This window comes from Vanellus vanellus (genome assembly GCF_965231255.1).
Source record: "Vanellus vanellus genome assembly, chromosome: Z".
Classification (NCBI taxonomy): Eukaryota; Metazoa; Chordata; class Aves; order Charadriiformes; family Charadriidae; genus Vanellus; species Vanellus vanellus.
The window spans coordinates 5779900-5803004 of record NC_138908.1 but is presented as its reverse complement, the minus strand read 5'-3'; positions in this window follow the sequence as shown (position 1 = coordinate 5803004).

The following is a 23105-nucleotide window of genomic DNA, read 5'->3' as shown; positions in this document are numbered from 1 at the left end:
AAGAGTGAATGAAATCCTTGCTTTGCTTTGCTTTGCTTGTGAGCGCCGATTTTGCTTTACTTATTAAACTGTCTTTATCACTACCTACAAGTTTTCTCACTTTTACCGTTCTGATTCCCTCCCCCATCCCACCATGGGATGACTGAGTGAGCAGCTGCATGGTCCTAGTTGCTGGCTGGTGTTAGACCACAACAAGACTTAAAAAATTGTGTCAACATGAGTGCTAAAGCAAAAGAAAAAAAATGGTTATAATTGCTTATAGTAATTGCTTTTGTAATAATAGTTATTATGCACTTCCCTAGTTTATAGGATTTTGATGGCCATAAAAATATTGAGGAGGACCACCCAACAGGTGGTTTTTATGGTTGTTCTTCTTAGGGAGTAAAGTAAAGAAGATTAGAACTATTTTTAACCCTAATTCATTTAGAAGGTCTTTATTGACTACATTAGATTAGCAAACATTGCTTAAGTTTTCCCTTCCCCAATGCAAGAACTAACGATTCATTGAATGTTTTCGTCAGCAAGAGCTTTTAAAAAAATACCCGGGATTTTCTGTAAGAAGCAATTGCTTTCTTATATTCTTCTTAAGTATAGAAGCAAATATGGTTTCTTTGAAAATGCCTATGTTTAAACTGAAAAAAAATATGGGTAATATTTCTGTAATGGAACACCTGAAGACATATTGTATCTTACTGAACCAATTAAGTGTACAGCACAAAGAAATTTCTTATCTTCACAAAATGTCTGCAATTTGTATCTTCTTGTTTCTGCACACAACATTTTATGTTTCCAAGATTTTACCCTAAAATTTGCATATTTAAAACCTTACCTGGCAGTTCCACATAGTACCCAATGTATTAAAAACCCATATATGCAATGTATGTTAGTCTATCTTCCGATATAGCGGAGGCATTTTCTCAGTGACTGTTTTATTACATACATTTCCAATTCCATTTTCCAGTCCCAATTCATATGGTATACTTATGGTGACAGATAAGTGTAATTATCAAGGAACATTGCATCCTTATTTTCTCATTTCCATTGTGATAGGGATAAGGTGCTTTGTGTTTTAATTTTTACAGGCATACGAGCAATTGAATTATTGAATGTTGCTTTACCTTGGCATTATCTACAGACGCGACTATACATTCAGTAAGGTCCAGACCACAAAATCAGCTTCTCAAACCAACTGCTGAATCGTGACACCTCCTTCTGTCATTCCACGCTTTGAGTAACTTACAGATGCGTGTGACAGTAGACTGGTAAAGACTTGATTTTTCTTTTTTTTTTTCTTCTCACCTCTCTCCCCCCCACCCCCCCAACCTGTAAAGATTAGTGTCATTGATTGCTTAACAGATCAGGTTTTAAATCTAAATGATCATTGTTCAGAGCTATGCAATAGTGTATGGGATTCACATATTCCCTAGAAACGTAGCTTCCCCTTCCCCAAATTTTTTTCTATCCCTTTTCCTTGTTATCTGTCTGTTGCAACTTTAATGATGATATATACTCACTGAAGAGTTTCACAGTTTTTTGTGGCAAATTAAACAGCTGGCTCTGCTGGCTTGACACGAATAGTGCCTTTAATGTTCTGTTGAAGAGATGAGGGTATACTTTCTGTAAGTGAACATGCTGTACACTTAAAAAAAGCTAAACAAAATAGTTGGAGTAGCAGGAAAACAGTTACTGTGATGCCTCACTTACGCACTGTGATTCCTCCCAGGGAGCTGTTTACAGCCTACAAAACAAACCGTAGCTGGATAAGCTGGGAATTAGTACCTGGCACGTGAGATGGATAAGAAACTACTTAAGGGGGAACGCCCCAACTTGTATGTAAGGAATCCACTTTGAACTGACGGTGGCGTTCACTGGGTAAAGCGATCCCCAGAAGTTGCAGTCTGATGATGTGCCTTGTCCGAGGAGCTGCATGCTCCTGGGTATTCACATACATGAACCCCTGGTCTTCGGTCAGCCTTGCCCCGATCACTTACAACTGCCGATGAAGAAACACTTTTTCAGCTGTGCAGTCACACCGCAGAGCAGAATTTGGTTCTGTGAGTGCCCCCGTTGTACTGTCCCCACAGACTCAGTTAATACTGCTGTATCCAACTTCTTATGAAGTGGATGGGAATCTAGGTGTCAGTGTCGTCCGCCTTATTCAATGGAAAAGCAATTTAAATGGCAGTTTTCACATCAAATTTTCTCCAGGGGAGGGCTTATATAAACACGAGCAAAAGAGAGAGTATGATCCAACATGTACAATTTTTGTATGACCCTCTGAAAAGTTCTGTAAATCAATCCATTTATTTAATTTGTAGAACTAATCTACACAAGTCACGTTCAAAAATTGTCCTTAGAAACCTTAAACAGTTTAGGCACAAAGTCAACTGTTTGTCTAAGCAATAATATCTAGTGTATTTTAATGACCAAAATGATTAAGTAAAGCTGATCCCAACTGCATCAAGGGAAAGCATTTTGAATTTTGGGCTACCATTCAGTAATTTATAGAAAGCAAGTCCAGAAAAACCTAACCCTGACAAGTGAAATAAATAAGCTTATTGTAGCTGCCTCACTTACATTGTTAATGAGTACATATTCTAACTTGAACTGTAGTTCTTGCAAGCAATGGGAAACAAAGAATTGTCATATTCCAGAGTACGAAGCCAAAATAAATTGTGGGATTTTAATTCAAGGCTAAAATAATCTTAATTATGTTTAAAAGACATTGGAATCAAATACTTCTATTTAAGTTGCATTTCAATTTTTTTATGTTCTTCAATTATCAAATTTATTTACAACTTCTATGTTATGTTCCTTGTTGAAAAAAACTATTTTTAGATAAAAATAATGTCAGGGTGACTAGAATAAATTAATTGTTCTGTCATCCATGAATTCATGCATTTAAGTCAGGACAGATGTATGATAAATTCACCACTTCATATTTTAATGTAATCCTAATTATACTGAAACAAAATAATTACATTGTCGTTGTTGTGGTCTGACCCCAGCCAGCAGCTAGGACCATACCACCACTCGGGCAGTTCTCCACAGAAGGGCAGGGAGAAGAAGGAGAAAAGGAGGGAAAAGGGAAAGAAAAAAGAAAATAAAAAAAAGGGGGGTTGAGATGAAGACAGTTTAATAGAACAATAACAGAGAAGGAAAATAATAATAATAATAACAACAACAACAATAATAATGACACTGATCGCTCTCACCGCTCAGTGAATTGGCGCTGTCCCGAGCAATGCTCATGAGTTCCCCCCTCCCCCTGACCAGCCCCATTTACATACAGCGCATGACATCTATGGTACGGAATATTCCATTGGCCATTCCGTTGTTCTCTCCATGCTCCTTATCATCTTCTATGGGGAGATGAAAAAAGTCCTTGAAAAATATAAATATTACCTGGCAACAACTAAACCAATATGCATTATTGACATTCCCCTCATACCAAATCTGAAACACAGCAATAACCAGAAAAAAAAAAAAAAAAAACCAAAAAAAAAACAACCAACCAAACAAAAAAAAAACCCAAAACCAAAACCAAAATCAAAACTCTATCACAGATGAAACTAGGACAATCATCTAAACAAAAATTGGCTGAGGCAACAAAGACATAACTGTGATATTGTCTTTTGATGACACGTATATTCCCCAGTACTCTCTAATCAAAATGTCTTGCAAAGGACAACAAATACACGCGTCAAAGACCTTTAGTGATAAAGTATACAATATGAAAGATTAGATAGGAATTACTTTTCCACAGATTGCAGCTTCTGGCACCTAATGGACGTGGAAATAAAAAATATTGAGATATTCAAGTCCTCATTTCTGTTTTCAAATAAATCAACACTCAAAGTAGGGAAAAGTCTTTGATGGGCTGTAGGAGGCAGCACGGTCATGATGCTAATGATAAGAAGTCATTTTATGTGGGGAGTCATAAATGACCTGTTGACATATATTCCGTATTTTGTATGCTGTTCCAGGAATTACCTGTGTACTGGATTGTTAAGCACAGAAAGAACGTCCAAAATATTTTGTGAAGCTGAAGATAGAAACATAGAAGAAACAAACAAACAAACAAGTTGTGAATTATTTGGATATTGCTCTACAACTGCGCAGTGCTGGAAGGAACTTGACAAAAATCCAAACCGGTGCAGAATGTTTTAAAAGATAACTGTGTGGAAAGTTGCAACAGTACAGAGGAAAGTAATAAATTTTCAGTATTCCATTTTGAGACTCACAAGCAACTGAAAGATGGGAAATATGGATACCTGTTACTAATGGTAGAGATACTAAGCTTTAGTATCTTTTAGAAAGTTAAGACCTGTCTGTGAAGTAAACTTAAAATATACATCGACAAGATTTATGTAAGAATAAGAAATTAGTGCCAGGATTCTTCTGTCAAGGCTTTGTTTATCTATGTTAAAACTCTACGAAGAATCGGGATACAAAAAGAGCTGGAACAACATCATGCAGTCAGGCAGATGTGTCAGCAGTAATATTAGTATTTTAAAACTCAACAAAAGTGGGGACACTGAAGGCAGACTCTGATGTAATACTACAACGAGGGAGTTCTCATCAGGGTCAAGTTTCAAGCTTCCTCAGTTAAAAAACCAAAACCATGTTTGGACGTCTGTGGTTCTAACATCTCTCTTAGATCTTCTCATGGACTAACTGAAGGCAATGGTAAAAACATTTTGATTAGTTTTTGATAAAGTGAGGGTAATTCTACTTTTTCCTGCCATAACTTCAAACTACAATAATAACAATTAATTTGGTTTGGTTTGGTATATTTTTTTAAAGCAATTTAAAAGGTATTAAACTGAGGAAAAAAGTCTGCTTACTCATCTCAAATTAACTGAACTTCGACTGTAAGAATGGTGTTGATCTAACACTTTGAACGTGCAAATGCCTTGAGTCTGCAAGGAAATATTTCCACTCTTAGCATTGACTTTGAACTGGGCCAAGAGAGCCAATTTTAGGGTCTTTCAAGCTGGAGGTGTCCAAAACTTCTCAAAAATATGTTCGTTTATGCAGGCACTTTTGAACATTTGAGGCATCAGTCTTTCTAAATTTATTCTTGGCAGTTTAGAAACTTCTGTCATTCTAAATTGTCTTGGCAAGTGTAAGACTACAGAAGGACAGTTTCTTGATGATATCCTCTCTCTGCACGACAGGTTTCTCTTAGAATTCTGAGGTTGTTTGTGCACTTTGAAAAATCTGCTCATATACCTTTATTTGCACCACGAAAAGCTCTTCTGAATCAATTTTTAGCTCCCATAACGGGTATTTTTCAAAGATCATAGTTGAGCAGAACATAATCATATTTTTTCATTGCATTACATAACTTCAATTTCAGACCTTCTGGCTTTCCTAATTCCTGAGCCGTGGAAATTACTAAGCGAAATGATTTCTTCCATGACCTCACTGCTGAAACAGAGAACAATGTTTTTGCTGCAGAGTTTATCTTGCTAAAATAAAGAATTGATGGTTCATTTGTTACTTTACTCTTAGAAACTCTTTGTTTTCAGGCTAGTTATCTGAAGCTGATCTCAGAAAAGCCAAACAGAAAGAATAAAAGTAGTGTTAACACTTTGAACTCGCACTCAGAAGAAGGAATCAATGGCTGAGGTTGGAAGGGATGTCTGGAAACATTTTATTTATTTATTTGTTTGTTCATTCATTCATTCATTCATTTATTCCTAAGAGTGGCAATTTAGGAGCATAATGCTTATAAATAGGCCTCCCAAAATTTTCTTTTTGAAATGTTATTTGTGAATTGTCCTCTGCTCATCTTTCTGTGAGAAATTATATCCTCCATAACCACAAAACCATATCTAATACGGTTTGATATTACCATAAATTTTACAAGATTTCACGCAACCAGAGCATAAAACTTGTGAAGACTTCCACTTCTCTCACTCATATTTTGTGGATTAAATTACAGGAAATGTAGGAACAGAACAGGGAAACCATGTTTGCAGGTGAGTTCAGGGGAGGACCCGATTGAGTGAGCAGTAGGTCAGTTCCTGTCCAATCTGTCTATGACTGGCTTACAATGACTGCTGAAGCTGCTGGAATCAATAAAGCTTTTTGGAGAAAGGGATTTGTGAAGGAAAGTTGTGTCTTACAAAGAGATAAGATTCTTTACTGTAGGTCTGGTTACGGAGAGAAACATTAGTTCTCACCTTCCTGGCTGAGGGCTTTACTGCTGGTCTCCTAATGATCAGAAGCTGTCAGTAATGCAGATATCTTCTGCCAGGGTTGAAAGTGAAAGTTTTTCTCCTCTTAGACAGACTGACTAGGAGTGAATCAGCTCAGGCAAAGGCACTGCCCTCTCTAGCAGAACTGGGCCTCAAAGAGTTGGTTTGAAATTCTCCAGGAGGAAATGACACGAATGTGGGATTCCTAACTTTCCTAGATTCTGCTCAAAACTGAAGCAGTTCAAGACCTCCAGCCATAGGCTGTGGAAGCATTCACGTCAACTGCAAAACCCTGCAGAATCTTTTTTTTTTTTTTTTTTTTCTTAATCAAAAAATGAAAACAGTGGATTCTCTAACACAATTGAATTGAGATTTTGGGATATTATATGAAACTACTGTGGCAAAGGAGATCTGTTAGAGTAAGATGTGATTGATGTTCACATCTCAGGAGGCTAAGAAATGGAACTAAGTATAGAAGACCTGTATCAAAGAGCACTGCTGATAAAAGTGCAAGCTTCATAAGCCTCCAGATTGTGCCTGGCAATGCTCAACCAGCTGAAGTCAGCCAACCTGAGACTGTATTGAGGAGTCTATTTAGAAAGTAGAGAAATTTAGAACTTGGAGTGATGTCTGCCTTCACATGAATGTCAGAGACAACATTTTAAAGTTGATTTGGCACCAAATTGTTACTCAATGTACTGCAACAGTAATAAAACAAGGAAAAAAAAAAAAGTTCCGTCCACACATCCTGCAGTGCCTGCCTTCAGCATTAACATCTATGCCAGTTTCACAGTGGGGAACTGTCACAGGGATGTTAGAGATAATCAGCTAGAAAGTCCTCGAGATAACACACTTGGAAATATAAGCGGTGAAAGTTTGGTTGCATAAAGCAGGATTAAGATGTGTCAAGTTTTGTGGCATATTCACAAAGGTCAAAATGAACAAAACGCCTGGGACCGTGCTTTTACATATGAGAAAATAAAGCCAGACCTCTACCAATCCCCCAAGCAGGAGGAGCCCCTGACTAGCAGGCAGTTTTTTCACATTGCACCTGAAGATGCCAGCACAGGGACTATGATAAGCAGCACAGTTTGGCCGCAGCAGCCTGCACCGCTCAGAGCAGTCCCTTCTAAGTAAAGATGAGACGCACATAGGAGAGAGACGCTCTTCCGCACCAGACGATACCTTTAAAGAAGAACTAGATTTTGAGACATCTGCAAAGTACAATATTGAAGCTTATTAGTGAACATATGTGTACGAAGCATAAAACATACCTTCTGCCCTTATAAATGTGGCAGAATTGCTAGAGTTTCATAGGGTAAAGAATGGCCTCAAATGCCTTTAAAAAAAAAAAAAAAAAGTCACATTAATCCCTACTAAGAGAGCTGCAGGTAAGAAGAGGAAGGATGAACCAAAACCAAAACCAAGTCAGATTAGCAAAAAGCATCGTTTGTCTGTTTGTGAGTGGTAAATCTAATTGTATCTATTAAATATCTATCAAGTTTGCATCTGTCATCTGCAAAAATAATTACTGGTAGCGACCACGCTCTTCTGCTTTGAAACCCTAGAGTGCACAGTAGCTCCTTTAGGAAAACTCCCAAATATCTTAGCTGTCTGCTTCTTGCTAACCTCTTAAGCAGAGTCTTTAAACACAGTTTCAGAGCAATGCAAACAGTAGTATATCAAAGGATTGGAGAAGACTGTACTGCACATAAAACACAGCTTGGAGCTGACAGAGAGAAAAATTGAAAACAACGATTCTCTGAGGCAAATAATCTCAACTCATGTTGTTTTCCACCCCTGCAGTTCTCATTTGGGAAGAAGCCAAACAAGCTAATCTAACAGATGTCTGTGCCACTGATTTAAAGTCAAAGGTAGGACACTTCCAATATCCATCTAATTCAAACAAGGAAGGTTTCTACTGATAGGCACGAAACAGCACTGAACCAATACTCTCTCTCTAAACGGGAAGGTCAGTAGTTCTTGCTCTTACAGAGGACTGTCTTGTGTGATTTTGAGTGACTGAATGATTATTGCCCTAAGCAAAACATCCCACTAGCAAAGATAAACTACAGTTTAAATATTTCCCATTCTACAAGCACAATGGAAACAAGAAAAGAATATTAATGTTGGCTAACCAACAAGTTAACATTGTGCAAGGCATCCTTCAAAGACCACTTAATATAGAGGAGTATTATGATTTAGAGACTCAACTGTTACACAAGGGTACACTAACTAAGCCTATTTTAGCTATGGTTATGAAAAAAAAAACAAACACATAAACGTCTGTCATATGGCAGTGGTTTAAATAAGGCTGACTGCTCTGGACTCGGCAAACCATTTCTCTGGTGGCTGAATCTAAACTTTGTGTTAAAATAACATAATACTTAAACACTTTTCTTGTGAGCAAAAGATTTGGGATGTAAATTAAACATAAACTCATAGCTCAATATGCCCTTGTGGCTTCTGTAGCTTGAAATCACAGCTCTAAGGAAAGTGTTTGCGTTCGTTTTGGAGTGCTAAGATTTGAAACTAAGGATAACAGTCTAAACAAGAACACTGTAAACCTTTACTTTCTTGATCAAGAAAAACAAGAAAGAAGAAAGATAACTGTCATGAGGACAGAAGTGGCATTTGATTTTCATGTCAGAGTTAGGCATGGCCAAAACAGGCATCCTGTTTGGAGATGGAAAAAGTCACTTTTTTTCCTCTATTCCTTCTCCCCTGGACACACTGGAAATCTTTTATCTTCTTATTCTTGTGTCTTTGGTATCTTATTTATTTTTCTTAACACTATTTATTTCAGTTGTCATTCTGTTGCTGCATTTCTTTGAAGACAGTTATAAAAGATGTCGTAGTAGAGAGAAGAGTTTCTACCCTGGTATGAGCCCATATGGACAGTGCCCATAGAGCTATAGGCATCAATTACATTAAATAACACAAAATCCTGTTCTCATCTGCACCCAAAAGCCCATTGGCACTCCAAATCTGTTCATTTGATAGTAAAGTAGGCAAAAAAGCTTAGGCTAAAATTTGGTTTTATATCTTAGCTGTCATACGTATTAATTACTGTTACAGCAATCAAGCCTTGTAATGCCTAGCTTTGAGGGAACTTTACTCTTGATAGAATTCACTCTAGAGGTTGTTAATGACAACCCACTTGTGCTATATATACAGGGAATTAGGTCCCTAAAAAGGCTGTCGCGAAAGTCTGAACGTTCATCTATTTAACTGAGCTGTGGGAGATGTGTAGGACATATCCCATCCCAGCAGAGCAGACAAAACTTAGTGCATTGACATAGGTTTTGGAGCCTATTTTTTCTCCTCTCAGTTTAACAGAGAGGAACTCTGCTTTCTATGCTCATGACTTTCCAACATGTAAAGCTTGAGGCGGTGGTAGGGGTCTCCCGGTGCTGGGGAGCTCAGTGGTGAGCCCCCTTCCATCATGATACGACCAAACCTACACCTCCTGCCTCTCGGGGATGAGTGCATAGACCTCCAGGCACAGCAAGCACTTTCTCTTGCCTGTAGAAGAGGGAAACTATATCCTTTGCTTGAGATTGGGTGTTTCCAACATTAAGATGCTAAATAAGAAGGGATTTGAAAATTTAATTTTTCAGTTTGTGTGCCTTTGAACTTCAGTAATTCTGTGAATCTTGAACATATATTCCCTCCCAAATGTGCAAACACATACTTCTATAGTATTTTGTTTCAAATAATGTCCAGATGAAAATATGTTATTTCATAATAAATATATTAGTTTAAGTGGCAGTCATAACAAATCTGATAAAATAAACAGCCTTTGAAAGTTCTTTATGATATACGACTATATAGTTGTCCATCAGGGATACTTGCATGGATTTTATTTTCCTCTATAGTAAAGCTTAGAATTCCTATAGGGTTTTGTTTTTTTTTTTTCCATCTTCATTCTTATGGCAGTAAAGTTTGGCTGGATACTAATTAATACTATCTGGGAACTGTGAAATTATAGAAGTACCTTTCAGAGTAAGGGAAGAGGTTGGTTATTTGTTCAACAGTGGGAATCATTTATTAAAAAACACTGAATTCTCCGAGTAGTAATAAGAAAAATTTTCTGGCACTGTATATGGAACAGAGAAAAAATGTATGACTAACTAAGGCATTGCATAGCTCTAATGTATTTTTCTTGTTTCTTTGTTTATATAAACTTTTCTTTGTTTATATGCTTTCATTAATATATGGCATCTACAAAATAAGAAAATGTAACTTAAAGAAAAGAATCTTTAAGGAGTGAGAAAGAAAAAAAAAAAAGACTGCATGACCTTTAAAAGATGTTTCTCCCTTTGATGCTGAACAACAAAATGTTCTTGCATTCTTATATATTCATAGGTCCTCAGGCAGTTCCAATACATATTTTTCTGTACTGTGTGCTTTCTTACAAATCAGTAATTGAGGGTTGTTGCAGTGTACAAAGTCCCAGTGATTTAACATTTTCTGTAAATGTCAGCAGAGGGTTATTCAGTTTCTGCAGGTTGCAAGGTCTTTTATACACCGTCTAGCCTGAAATGGTGATGCTATAAGAAACTAAGAGGAAAAACAACAGAAATCCTCCTGCTTGTTCTAAAATTTAGGAAAGCTGCTTTGACATGTATTTACAGAACAAATAGTGTTGCCAAATATCAATAGCATGAAATTAACTACTGTTTACTGTAATGACACTGGTTAGTGTGTGACACCAGGAGGAATCATTTGAGGTTAGAGTCACTCACCTAACTACATCACACAACCGTGATTTAAACTCTATGGCTGGTGAGAAGAATAATTAGATAACCCAGAAATTTGTCTTCACCCCTTGAATAGAATTATCCAGGCTTTCAGAAAAAAAAAAAAAAAAAACAAAAACCAAAACGTAAAACATGAAAAGTGAATTGTGTGAATTAACATAAAAGCGTTAGAAAAAAGTAGTATCACCAGACAACATAGTGGAGAGACAGTGTTTGGTTTATGCAATTGTGAGTTTTGATAAACATTTTTGTGTAAAACAGATACAACTAGATCCGTGGCATTAATTTCTTGTTTAAAGATTCATCAGGGCTTTTTCCTTCAAGCTGGCGCTGGGAACAGGTGAGGAACGGACCTTTTCACAGCCAGGTGCTGTGGTACATCTTCAGTAGTTCCCCCATTGCTTACTGTGAGGTTCCACTTTTCAAGGTAGATTTAGTTGCAGGAATTGATAATAATTTAGTTACAGCGGAGCCCTCTCCCAAGCATGATAGACGTCTGGTTTCAGAACTGACAAGGGTGCTGAAGACGTGTGTGATGCTCTTCGGAGTCACACCTTACACAGCAAATTTGTGATTGTGACTCGGTTCCCGGTCAGGCCCTTGTCCCATGTCCTGGGTCCATCCTGGAGTGCCATACAGGTATGTAACAACTCCGTAACCCCTGACCCTATAGCCTGGTTGCCATGACAAGGAAACCTACCTGTACCATCCACATGGGACTATAGCAACTTTCAGCAAATTTGTCCTCTCTACAGTGACGGTCCCAGTACCTGGGAGTTTTCACACATATTCTCCCAGCAGGAGAATTTAGTAGAGACTTCAATATCATGATATTGCTCAGAACAAGGCTGAAGCTCAAAGGCGTGTTCCAGAAGAGGTAAATGTAGTCCATGGACTGGAGTAGCTGAGTGCGCACCAGAGGTTTTGCTGCCTTGTCTTTTACGGAAAGAATGGGGATTGCTTAAATATATTCCCTAAATAAATTTTGGCCTAATGTTTAGCGTGCTGAATGACTGCATATTAAACAGACGTTAATATTAGTACTGAGGATTAGCCTCCCTGATGTAAGTTAGGTTGCATTTGAAGCTTGCTTTCAGTAGGCATATGCGTAGCAAGTTAGAAAAAGTTAGCCTGCATATACTGCGTCAAACAGGCTGAATTCAGGCTGTCTGTTGTTTAAACACAGACAAGAGCTCAAAAATAGACTCTGAGGTAGAGGAACGCAAGGAGGGTAGGTAAGTGTGAATACATTTTTTTGGATCAGAGACCTGGAAAGATCTGTTAGAGAAGGACAGTGTGGTGAACACGTCGCTCTTTGAACTTGAGTAACACCTCTTCTCTCACTTTATTTCCCAGAAATAGTGACACTTGTATTTAAAAGTTAAATGAAAGAATACACTTATCCTCACACAGGCAGAATGGGGACAGCCTGCATGGTGCTTTTGTCACTTCTTCCCTTGATGCGTTGCAGCATTTTCTAATTACCTCTTCAGCCTGCAGTTTTATTTCAAAATACTTAAGAGGTTTAACTGGTTTTGGTAACTGACACATGCAGACTTGTGCATTTGTCACAGATTTCTGACAAATGTCTTCCGTAAGTAGCACTTTCTGCATTACGGCCCTCTGTAACTCATGAAATTTGAAACACGTCTACTTTTGTGTTTCTCTGTTGATGGATATTTCATCTTGCCAGACATTTTTGATATCTTAGATGAGCCAGAAACTACTCAAACTGTTAAAGGCTGATGGCATGCAAACCTCAGCAGCCAGGTTTGTATGTGTTTTCACAGTAGGCTCATGGTAAAGGTCTTGATCCATTACTCGATAGCAGTCTGGAGTCTGGGGGAGTTCAACTGGCAGTTTTGGGGATTTGGTAAGGCCACTAAATGTTTTATTTCTGGAGAAGGGAAAAAGAATGCTGCAAAATGCATTGTTCCTGCCTTCTCTGAACCATCCTTCACACATCAGTAACACAGTGATTTTCACTTCTCTCTTCTTTCATTTCCTATATGTATCCAATGACACTAAAGCTAATGTTTATACCATTAAATTAAATTACTTAAATATTTAAACAGTGATATACACGTTTGTTCTAGTAACAAACCTATTCTAATAGTCAAGAGAGTATTGCAATCTGAGACGAGCATTATTTGGTTTCTGTCTCTCTTATGAGAGACTGTGAAAGTAAATGGAAAGAAAATCCATTTCTACTCCGCTGTTTGAATGGAGTGGTATCCTCTACAAGTTAAATCAGTATTTAATGGTATATTTCATTTATTCTTATCATCCTTGTATAGTTCATATGTGAACCTTACGTATTTCTGTCCACTGAGATGCTGTTGGTTGTTTTCCACAGTGACAGATCTCCTGGCCTCCAGGCTTACATTTGGGTTTAATCCCATGGCAACATAAGATTAAACAGAAAATGATAATTTTGAAAGATGTAAACCTGAAAAATTTTATTTGTATCCTAAGACTGTTACGCAGAACAATGGTATTAATGGTCATTGGGATCTCCTGCAACTCTGATCACTACATATATCTGAAATATTTTAGTTTCTATGTTCTATATAGCAAGTAGGGAAGCATTTGCTTGTAAAATTAAACCATAAAACTGCTTAAAAACACACTATATTTGCATGTGATCAGACTGCCTCTTTCATGGCTCCTTAAAACTTTGAGATGCTATAGAGAATTCTCACTCCTAAAAAGCAGAAGCTGCCTTTAAAGCCCAAATATTTCTTTAAATTGTTATCACAGACACTTATGAACCAAGATTTTTATAATTCCTTCAACTACAGGTCAGTAATTTAGATTGAGAACTCAGATATTCATCAAAAGCCTGAGTGAAATGTTTGACTAGGTTGTGGTGAGACCAGGTAGTTGGCCAGGCACACTATTGTGCAGATTTCGATCCAACAAAAATAAAGCTGGCGATGAACTTGTGAACGACCTAGTATTTTCCTGCATTTAAACCTCTTTCTCTCTTATTTTCTCTCCCCTGACTCTTGATAGGAGAATGCATTAAGGCAGAACTAAATTGACATACTGGTCCCACAGCAGAAGGTTACATCCTTGCTCTTGCAGCTCTCCCTCATGGGAGTATTTCCATTGAAGCTGCAGCATTCCTAAGGGGCAATTTAATTCATAGTTTTGAAGGACATAAAAGACTATTATCCTTTAGTTTGACCTGCTACACAGCCGCTGAATTATAATCAGCAATTATTTTTTGAAACTCTTCTAGTCTCCATTTTGGTGTTTGTCCTCTTGTGAGTGTCTGTGCAGTTGGTGGCAGGCAGGCTGTGCAAGCCCTCCATGCCAGCGCTGGTCTGTAGCTGCAGTTAAGCAGCAGCGCCCGCGTTAACGAACTCAGCCAAGCAGCTGAATATATGATCTGAGGCTCGTTACCACACTAATGTAGTTAAATGGCTGCTAATTGCATTTTGTTAGCTGAGAACTTGGGTGGGGTGATGAATAAGTGCTTGCAGTTGAGCTTGTAAACATGCCTCCAGTCCTTAATTTCATAATTTTCACAATTTAGGTCTTTAGCTGTTCCGCCTAATATGACATGAATCAAGACAGCTCAGAATGCAGAATCTGACAGACTCTCAGCCCTAAACCTTCTTTCCTTTAGACATGATTGAGTTACACAGGACATGCTCAACTTAGTCCAATTAGGCAATTTCTGTAAATTATCATGAATCTTTATAAATAGCATTTATTTCCATAGGTATACACGGATACACAAACTTTCTAGGAGCTTACCGATTCCTTTTCTCAGACGCAGGCAGGTTAGCAACCTGTGAAAAGATCTGAAAACTTTATCAAAGCTGACAAGCCAAGATGATTCTGTCTTCTGGAAAGAGAAGCTTGTGTGTATTTTTCAAGGGATTTTTTTTTTTTTTTGGAGGGGGGGAGGTTGAGGGTTTTTCTTCTGAAGAAAATTGAGTAGGAAACATAAACCATACTTTTATAATAATATGTAGATACTCTCAATATTAAAGATTGTCATTGAGCACATTCAGTGAAATTTTGGGTTTACTGAAAGCAGCGGCAGAACTTAAACTCTTGTATTGTCCTTGAAGTGGAAATGCGGGAGGAGTTGAGACCAGTTGAAGTAAAGCTTGCTCTTTGCAGATGCATTTCAACAAAGATTTTAATGCTCCCACTCTGCGAATAAACCAACAGTACTAATCTCAGGCATTTCCATAAAATCAAGAGTGTGGTACTAACTTAATGTATTTCATTTATGAGAAAATATGATCCTTTACTTAATAATCTGCTGATTTAATTCACCCTGCAAAGTAGGCGCAGTTTTTCAGAGGACAACTTCCAAACATATTTTCCATGTTAGAAAATATTTACAGGTCTGTTCAATCTTTAGTGAAAAACAAGAAATCTTTCTGAGATTACCTGAGGTTCACTGTGCCTGGAGCGCATTGCCTACAGAGTCTGTATCGGCGTATAGTCAGGAACGGGTATTGCAGCTGTCAGCGTTGTTGCATAAAATGCCATTTACACTGCTCTAGCTGACTGTGTTTTTTGGGACCTCACTGCTTTCTCTAAGGCTGAGGGTGCTCTCCATCGTAGGTGAGCTCTGCCACTCTTCCCTGCGGGAACAGTCAGATCTTTACGGCGGTGTTGGCTTTTGCAGCTGAGGTTTTTGCATCGCTTCTGAAGATTTCATTTTTCATAGTTTCACCTGCAGTGCAATTTTTCCCTCCCATAGCCGAAGTCGAACACCTCCCTGTTGGGGCATGGCAGGTACTTTTCCACTTTCAGGGACCACAGAGGATCGTGGCACAGCATTCACCGGGTGTTAATAAGGAGCTGATTTCCTAGTGTGACACTGAGGGAGAAATCACCCAGAGGGAACCTCCCTGCCGCTGCTCCTTCACCCTCTGATGCGCGATGATGCTGCTGCGGAAGCAGCGGAGGAGGACTGGGAAAACCGCACATCAGCCTTGGGAGTTATTTCTTTGCTGTTGAAATGCCACCGAGTAACAGCGGGTGGGGTGTCACCCCACACCCCGCTTGAGGTTTGGAGACAAGTGCCTGAAGGAGCGTTTATGCGCGTTTCAAACGCAACGCAAAACGTTTGTCGCAGAGGAATGGAGACCATGCGAGCAATTCCTTGTAAGCACGGCTGTGCAATAGCTCTTGCGTTGGGCATGAAGGAAGATAACAGACCCTGAGGCCTGTGTGCTATTTTGGCACAACCCGTTCAACATATTTAAAAGTGTCTCCTGCTGAAAAGAAACATCCTTTGTGTCTGTGCCATGTTTTCTGGGAGAGAGGGAGGCTGTGAACCTTTTCAGAGTGATTCAAGTAATTAATGTAAGATAATGTAATTTTGAATGGTAGTTAGTATGTATTATGTGGTGCCACCGTCAGATTCATGTCTAACAATAGCTGTTCTTTCCGAGCCCATAAGTACAGGGTACTGCAATTATCATACTAATAGGTAGTTTATGAACTGTGTGCATTTAAATGTGTACCATTCAAATTAGACCCTTGTTATTTTTGACAGGATAACTACAGAGACCTAATTGTCTAGGAGTTGAAAAATACTGATCAAAAATCTAGAAAAATGTTGTTACAAATGCAGGGGTATATACAAAGAATACATTTCTAACACAGCAATAACCAAGGCAGGAATTATAGACAATATTATATATTAGTGTATTTGCTCTGTTAGACAGTTTCGCTCAGCATGATCTTGCTGTGTGCTTCAGTTGACTTAAATTTATATTTATTAAAATTCAATCCTGAGGCACTTCATAAAATTAGTCTTACCAAAGACTCCTAAACTGTATGGAGAATTACTGCAGAGTGAGCAAAATTTGCTCTGAGGATCTAAGTTTTAAAACTTTTGCTTTATTCTGAAATCAACTTGTCTACTCAGCAACTTGTATTTTAGACAAAGTTAGCTATATTTCCCTGTCTTGACCACTCACACTACCCGACAATCCTGAAGCTTTGTTTAAAGAAAATTTTGTTTAACCGAGTACAATTTTAAGAGTTACCTCTCGTACTAAAGAGTTCTGCTGCTCACCTCACTAAGAATGTTTCATTTCAAATAAATCTCCTGCTTTCCATGTCATCATCAATAATATATGCAGCACAATAAATTCGTTAGGTCAGTCATAAATAAAAAACTGGAGTAATCTTCACATCCTCCACTGACTGAAAAATGTATGTATACTGAATTCTTGGATTCAATCGGCACAAAGTGATTTTATAAGAACACAAATATATTTGTCTGACGTGATTAGCTTTTATAACTTCTCCTGCATTACAGGCCTTTTTCCAAACTGTCCTTAAACCTGCCACAAATATTACTGCAAAGATATTTTTTACAGTAGGCAAAGATATTTTGTTTTGATTAGCCAGAAAGAATCAATTTCTGCTTTTCTTCAACAACATGAAAGAGTTTGCTAAATTCTTTCCAATGTATGAATTATATCCATATTCTTTATAAAGACAGCAGCTGTGTCCATTTTCTCTGATTTGAAAGGATTACAGGGTGAGGTTCCCTCACAACTACAACAGCAAGTGTATTTGGAATTTTTCATATTCTGTCTTCCTCTCCCACCCAAGTCACAGTTTTTCAAACATTAAAAATAATCCTAAAATTAAATCAGTATTAATGGTTTTTCTCCATCTACATGAATTAAAAATGTGTGAAAAACTCATGTTCAGCTTTTTTTTTTTTTTTTTTTGACCAAAGATATTAAAGTCTTTCAGTAGGCATATCTTCAGCTTTTTTTTAGCTGTCAGACAGAAACACTAGCCAAAAAGGTCACACTTAAAGGAAATTACTTCAACTATACAAAAATGCCTTATTTTTCTACATTTTTATTGATGGGCATTGGAGAAAGATGTGCGTGAGAATGTGAACTCTATACTATTTATCAAAATTTGGGATAGAAGCATATTTTAATACTTTTAAAGTTTTCACAGAATGGGAAAATGCTTTGTGCCTAGGTCTTAAAGGAAGATATCAAGTCTTATATTTCTGGTTCTATGTGTATAGGTATTAAATCATAACTATATACCAAACTTCTGTCGTTATCTTGAGCCTCATCCATTACCCTTTATAGTTCTGTTTTTCAGGTCAGTAAAGAAGTAGTATGTTACGGAAGTGTACCCAGAGCAGAAATCAACACTACATATTCACCACCGCTGTTGCAGGCACTCACCTGGTCACTGTCAAGCAGCAGCACCTAAAATGGCACTTACTTAAAGCCGTGTGATTGGAAAAATACTGTTGCCCTCTTCAAATAAAAAGAATCTCATTTCAAGAGGTCACTTAAACAACAAATTGACTTTTCTTGTGTCACTGTAAAATACATTAAGAACATAGACAATGTTTTCACACAATTATAAATGCCAGAGGTTTTGCTGTGATTAATTTTAGAAGAGCTATAGAAGGTAAAAAGTACATTTTTTTAGAAGCCCTGTATGTAAAGATAGTATCAATTAACAGTTATCCATAGAAGACTGTAGTGGGTTGACCTTGCCCGTCTGCCAGACAGCCACCCAGCCGCCCTCTCATTCCCCCTCCTCAACAGCACAAAGGCAGAAAATAGGATGAAAACCTCATGTGTCTAGATAAAGACAGGGGGATCACTTACCAACTGCCATCACAAGCAAAACAGACTCAATTTGGGGAAAATTAATTTAACGTATTGCTAATTAAAAATATAATTGGGTGTTGAGCAACAAAGACAGAAAACTAAAACAGCTTTCCCGTCTTGGCAAGCTCAACTTCATTCTTTCATTCCCAATTCCTTTACCGTCTGCCCCCGCATCAAGTGGCATTGGGGGGGGGGGTGGAGGAGTGGTGAAGAATAGGAGCTGCAGTCAGTCCATAACAGCTCCTCTCTGCCACTCCTTCATCCTCACACTTTTTGCAATATTTTGCACTTCAGTTCACAGTAATATGACCCACAGTTTAAATTTTTCAGTGTTGTATTTGTGAGACTTATCCTGTGCACTTCGGTTCGATTTGCAAAATACTGTTGCTCATAATAACTGAGTATCGTGTTAGGAAAGAAGTGTGTGGAGACCAGCAATATACTGATGTAAATGGCTGTGGCTTTCAAAGAAACCTGAAGATTTTGGGAATGTAAACTATCCTGAAATTTAGTAAACTTGGATGACCAGTTAACTCCAATTAATTTGAAAAATCACAACATTACTCTAACGTTTTCTTGCTCTAGGAGAAGCAACTTTTTCCTTGGAGAGGAAAAAATTTCAGAGCCACCCTAAGTCTAATTTAAGTTTCTTCAGTGAAATAGAAATGAAGGAGACTTAATTTTCTGAAAGTTGACCTCTTAGATACTCTCTACATTAAATCTATCCAAATCTATCCATACATTTCATTCCTACCTTGTGGGACGTGAAAGAATTCTTAAAACTGAAGGCTGTTAAGTGGCTTGTTTTTCAGTATGTAGGCACCTGTCCTGCCACAAGTCTCCATTGAACATAAAAGGTATCCAGTTACTAATTGGTAAAATTCAACATGAGTGAATTTTCACCTGTTCTAAATACAATTAATTACATTTACATTTACATTTTTCATCCAAGAGATAAGTACTCAGACATAGTCAAAGGTATTTCAAGACTCATGTTCTCTTTCTTGAATGAACGACCTCTTTCAACTTTTTTATTTCTTTGGGTTTTTTTTCCTACTCAAAGTGTTTATCCTTCCTGGTGCGTCAGAACTAAACATAAAATACAATAAAACTTTATTTTGGAAACAGAGAACCTTTAAGTGAGATGAGTTCTCCTCACCGTCATACCTTATTAATAATTTCTATCCATGAGAAACAACTGTAAAATGGTACCTTTCTAAATAAGAAGTATTTATAACCTGCTTTCTGGAAAAAACAGATAGTGGACAAAGCGCAGTGAAGTGGAAAAACAGTTCCAATATGTGCCTGAAATACTGTATTTTTATTGATAGTAAATTTTCTTTTCTTCTATGTCTCGTAGTAAACAAAATATGTAAATAAGTCCTCAGTAAATTTCACAACAGTTCAGAAAAGGAATTCTACTTTTCTAATGGTTATCATACTTGGCATAAATAATGTTGTAAACCTGTGCTAGTCTTTATATTGACTTTTTAAAAATTTTCCAGCAATTTATAAGCAGTGATTCTCGTCCTCTGAGTGAGCATATTAAGACTCTTTTTAAAAGCAGTTATTGTGAGCAAGATAGTTTAGGTAATTGAATTAGGAAAAGCAAGGGAAGGAAGGATGAGAAGTAGTACCACAAAAGAAATGTCTTAATACAAGCTTCATCTATATCAGCATTTTCTAGACACTTGCCTTAAATTTGTGGGGAAAACAAACAAACAAACAAACAAACAAACACCAAACCACCAAGAAAAGATCTTTCTATGGATGTTTCAATACCTATTTTTTAAATTTTAGTATCAGAACTGGATTAAAGTGATGACAATTCTAGTAATATGTTGGAAGCTCTATGAAAAAAAAAAAAAAAAAACAACAAAACAAAACACAAAAGCCAACCTGAAAATTTCAGGGAAAGAAACATGACTGGCTATGTTTAATATATTGTGCTACTAAAACCAAGAGTATAACGTAGGTAGAAATGGGTCCATTGTAATTAATGCCCACAGGAATAAAGAACAAACACCAACAAAATGAGTTTGCTGGCTGAATTACTTTGCCGGTCTAATCTGTAATAGGGATGAAAGATGAAATGAAACTGTGAGCTGAAAACGGTAGCGATGGATATTACTTGTTCCTAATATCACAGCTAATCCTAGTACAGTTGTATTCAACAGGATTAATGTCTGGAAACCACTGTATTTGATTGTGTAAAGTCATGACACTGTTTAATAACCAGCCTGATAGTCAAAAGTTGTGGCTTATACTTAGCATAATTTGGTTCTTTTTTCTTTTTTTTCCCCCTTCAGTTAGCATACACTATTAATCTTGGCTAGCAATTTCATGTCCAGGAACGAGCAGGAGGTATTCCTTTGAATTGCCATCAGCAAGTCATAAACAATACCAGAGAGATGTGTGTTCATCATCCATTGTAATAAAACTGTTTATTTTGTTATGAGGTGGGGAAAAAGCCAGTGGCATTCTGAAGCCCAGAGTCTTATTAAACTGAGAATTTTGCATTTGATGTCTGATACTTCTGACTGAATCTCTCTGCAGACAGATTCTAGAGAAATTTTGTTCTGTTGAGTGTAACTGTAACAATAGTTTGAGGAGTAGAAGGTGTAAAAATAAATTTGGCAACAGAAAAGGGAGAATACTTTAGAAATCTATCAACTTCTTAATTTATCATCGCTTAATTGTTTAAAACTATATCTCCATAAGCGTTCATAGAAAGGACTTGAGAAGCAGTTTATAAACCTGTAAGACAATTTTAGTTTTCGTCCCACTGAGCTCCCTCTTCCAAATTGGTTTTGTTTTCCTAGTAAATAAATGAAAACACCAAGTAACTTCTGTGGACTGGCTGAAATTGATACAATGATATTTTACAGTATTTAATTTCTTAAAAAACAAAACAAAACAAAACAAAAAAACAACAAACCAGTTTATGTGGTGTATATAAGAATATGTAAATTTCTCCACTCAGTGTTTTTTTTTTTAAACATATTGTGCATATTTCAAATGCATTTGGCATGAAGAAATAATCTCAGAGTTATTAAGTGCCTAAAAATTTCATGTTTCTAAATAGATGGAAAGAGGAAAGAACTACTATGGGTATCTCTTTCCTAGTCAATTAACATTTCCTGGGACTATTTTATGACACAGGGATTAACTACCATGAAACACCCTGTGTTTGTGCTATTAAACATCCGCCAAATGGAGAGTGTACTCTTGCTTGTGCTGATTTCCGAGCTTCGGTGTTATTTTTGAGATGTTAATTGGTCCAGGACAATAAGGAACCTAGGAACAGACTGAGAAATTTCAGTACCTGGGGATGTCTTTTGTACTGTTTTGTTTGGGTTGTTTTTTGTTTTTTTTTTGACTGCTACACCTCCTGGTAGTCCACAAGATACCAGGAAGTTCAACCATGAGCTGTATAGCCATGAAAAGTTGTATTTCTTTTACTTGACCACTTATGGAACTGTTTTCTTTATCTTAAATTTGAAATTAACTATGCTTCAAATTACATAATTAAAAAGTATTATATATGTATACAAAACATCTAATTCATGTACCTCAGACGTTACCATGAGGTAACTACAGAACTTTCTGTAATTGTAAAAAAGATGTAAATACATGAAGCTTGTCTAATTTTTGCACTACGTTGTATTCCTTAAATTTATTCTTGGGCTAAGTGTTCCCCCACACTCCTTTTGTTTGACAGAGCTCCAGCTAAAGGATAGCAAAAGAAACTGAAGAGAGGAGAGGAAAAAGAAGAGGAGGAGAAAGTGGAAGAGAAGAATCTAAGAACAAATTTTGGAAAGTTTTTGATGTTCTGAGCCAAAACTAGGAGGTATGTAATAATACAATACAGAAGCAGAGTAGACCACACAGAATGCCAATGACTGTTCAAAAAGGAGTGCAATAGAGGGAAAAGGATGGAGCATAAACTGGTTTGACCAACCAGAGAATGTGTGCAGTGAAAGAAAGCTCAGAGAAGACAGGCAAGAGCGATGTGCTCGCGAAGCTCAGAAGAGCTGCCATAAAGGAAGCTGAACTTAACATGAAAGGGACCCAAGGGTGGCTTGTGTTTTAGATAAATGGCTATATCCATAACCAGTGGGTCAACTGGTTGCGTGAATTCCCTTCCCTACAATAATCAGTAGACAGCATTATCACCCTGAGCCAGTCAGATCAGCATGGGGACAGTGTATGTGGGGCTGTATGCTGAATCACTGATAAATCAAATTCCCCTATAATGTCAAATATGTCCAGATAAGTAAATTTATCATTAAACATTAAACCTTCCTCAAGCAAAATATCTCAAAGAACCTGCTCACAGAGCACTGGACTCACAACTGGAGGGGAAGATAAGAGAAGGTGTTTGAAAATGAATAGAGAAATTAATATCTGAGTATTCTAAATAACAAAAAAGGTGAATCCAGATAAAAATGCAGATAAGAAAAAAATAATTTATCACTCAATTTCCATATTATGTT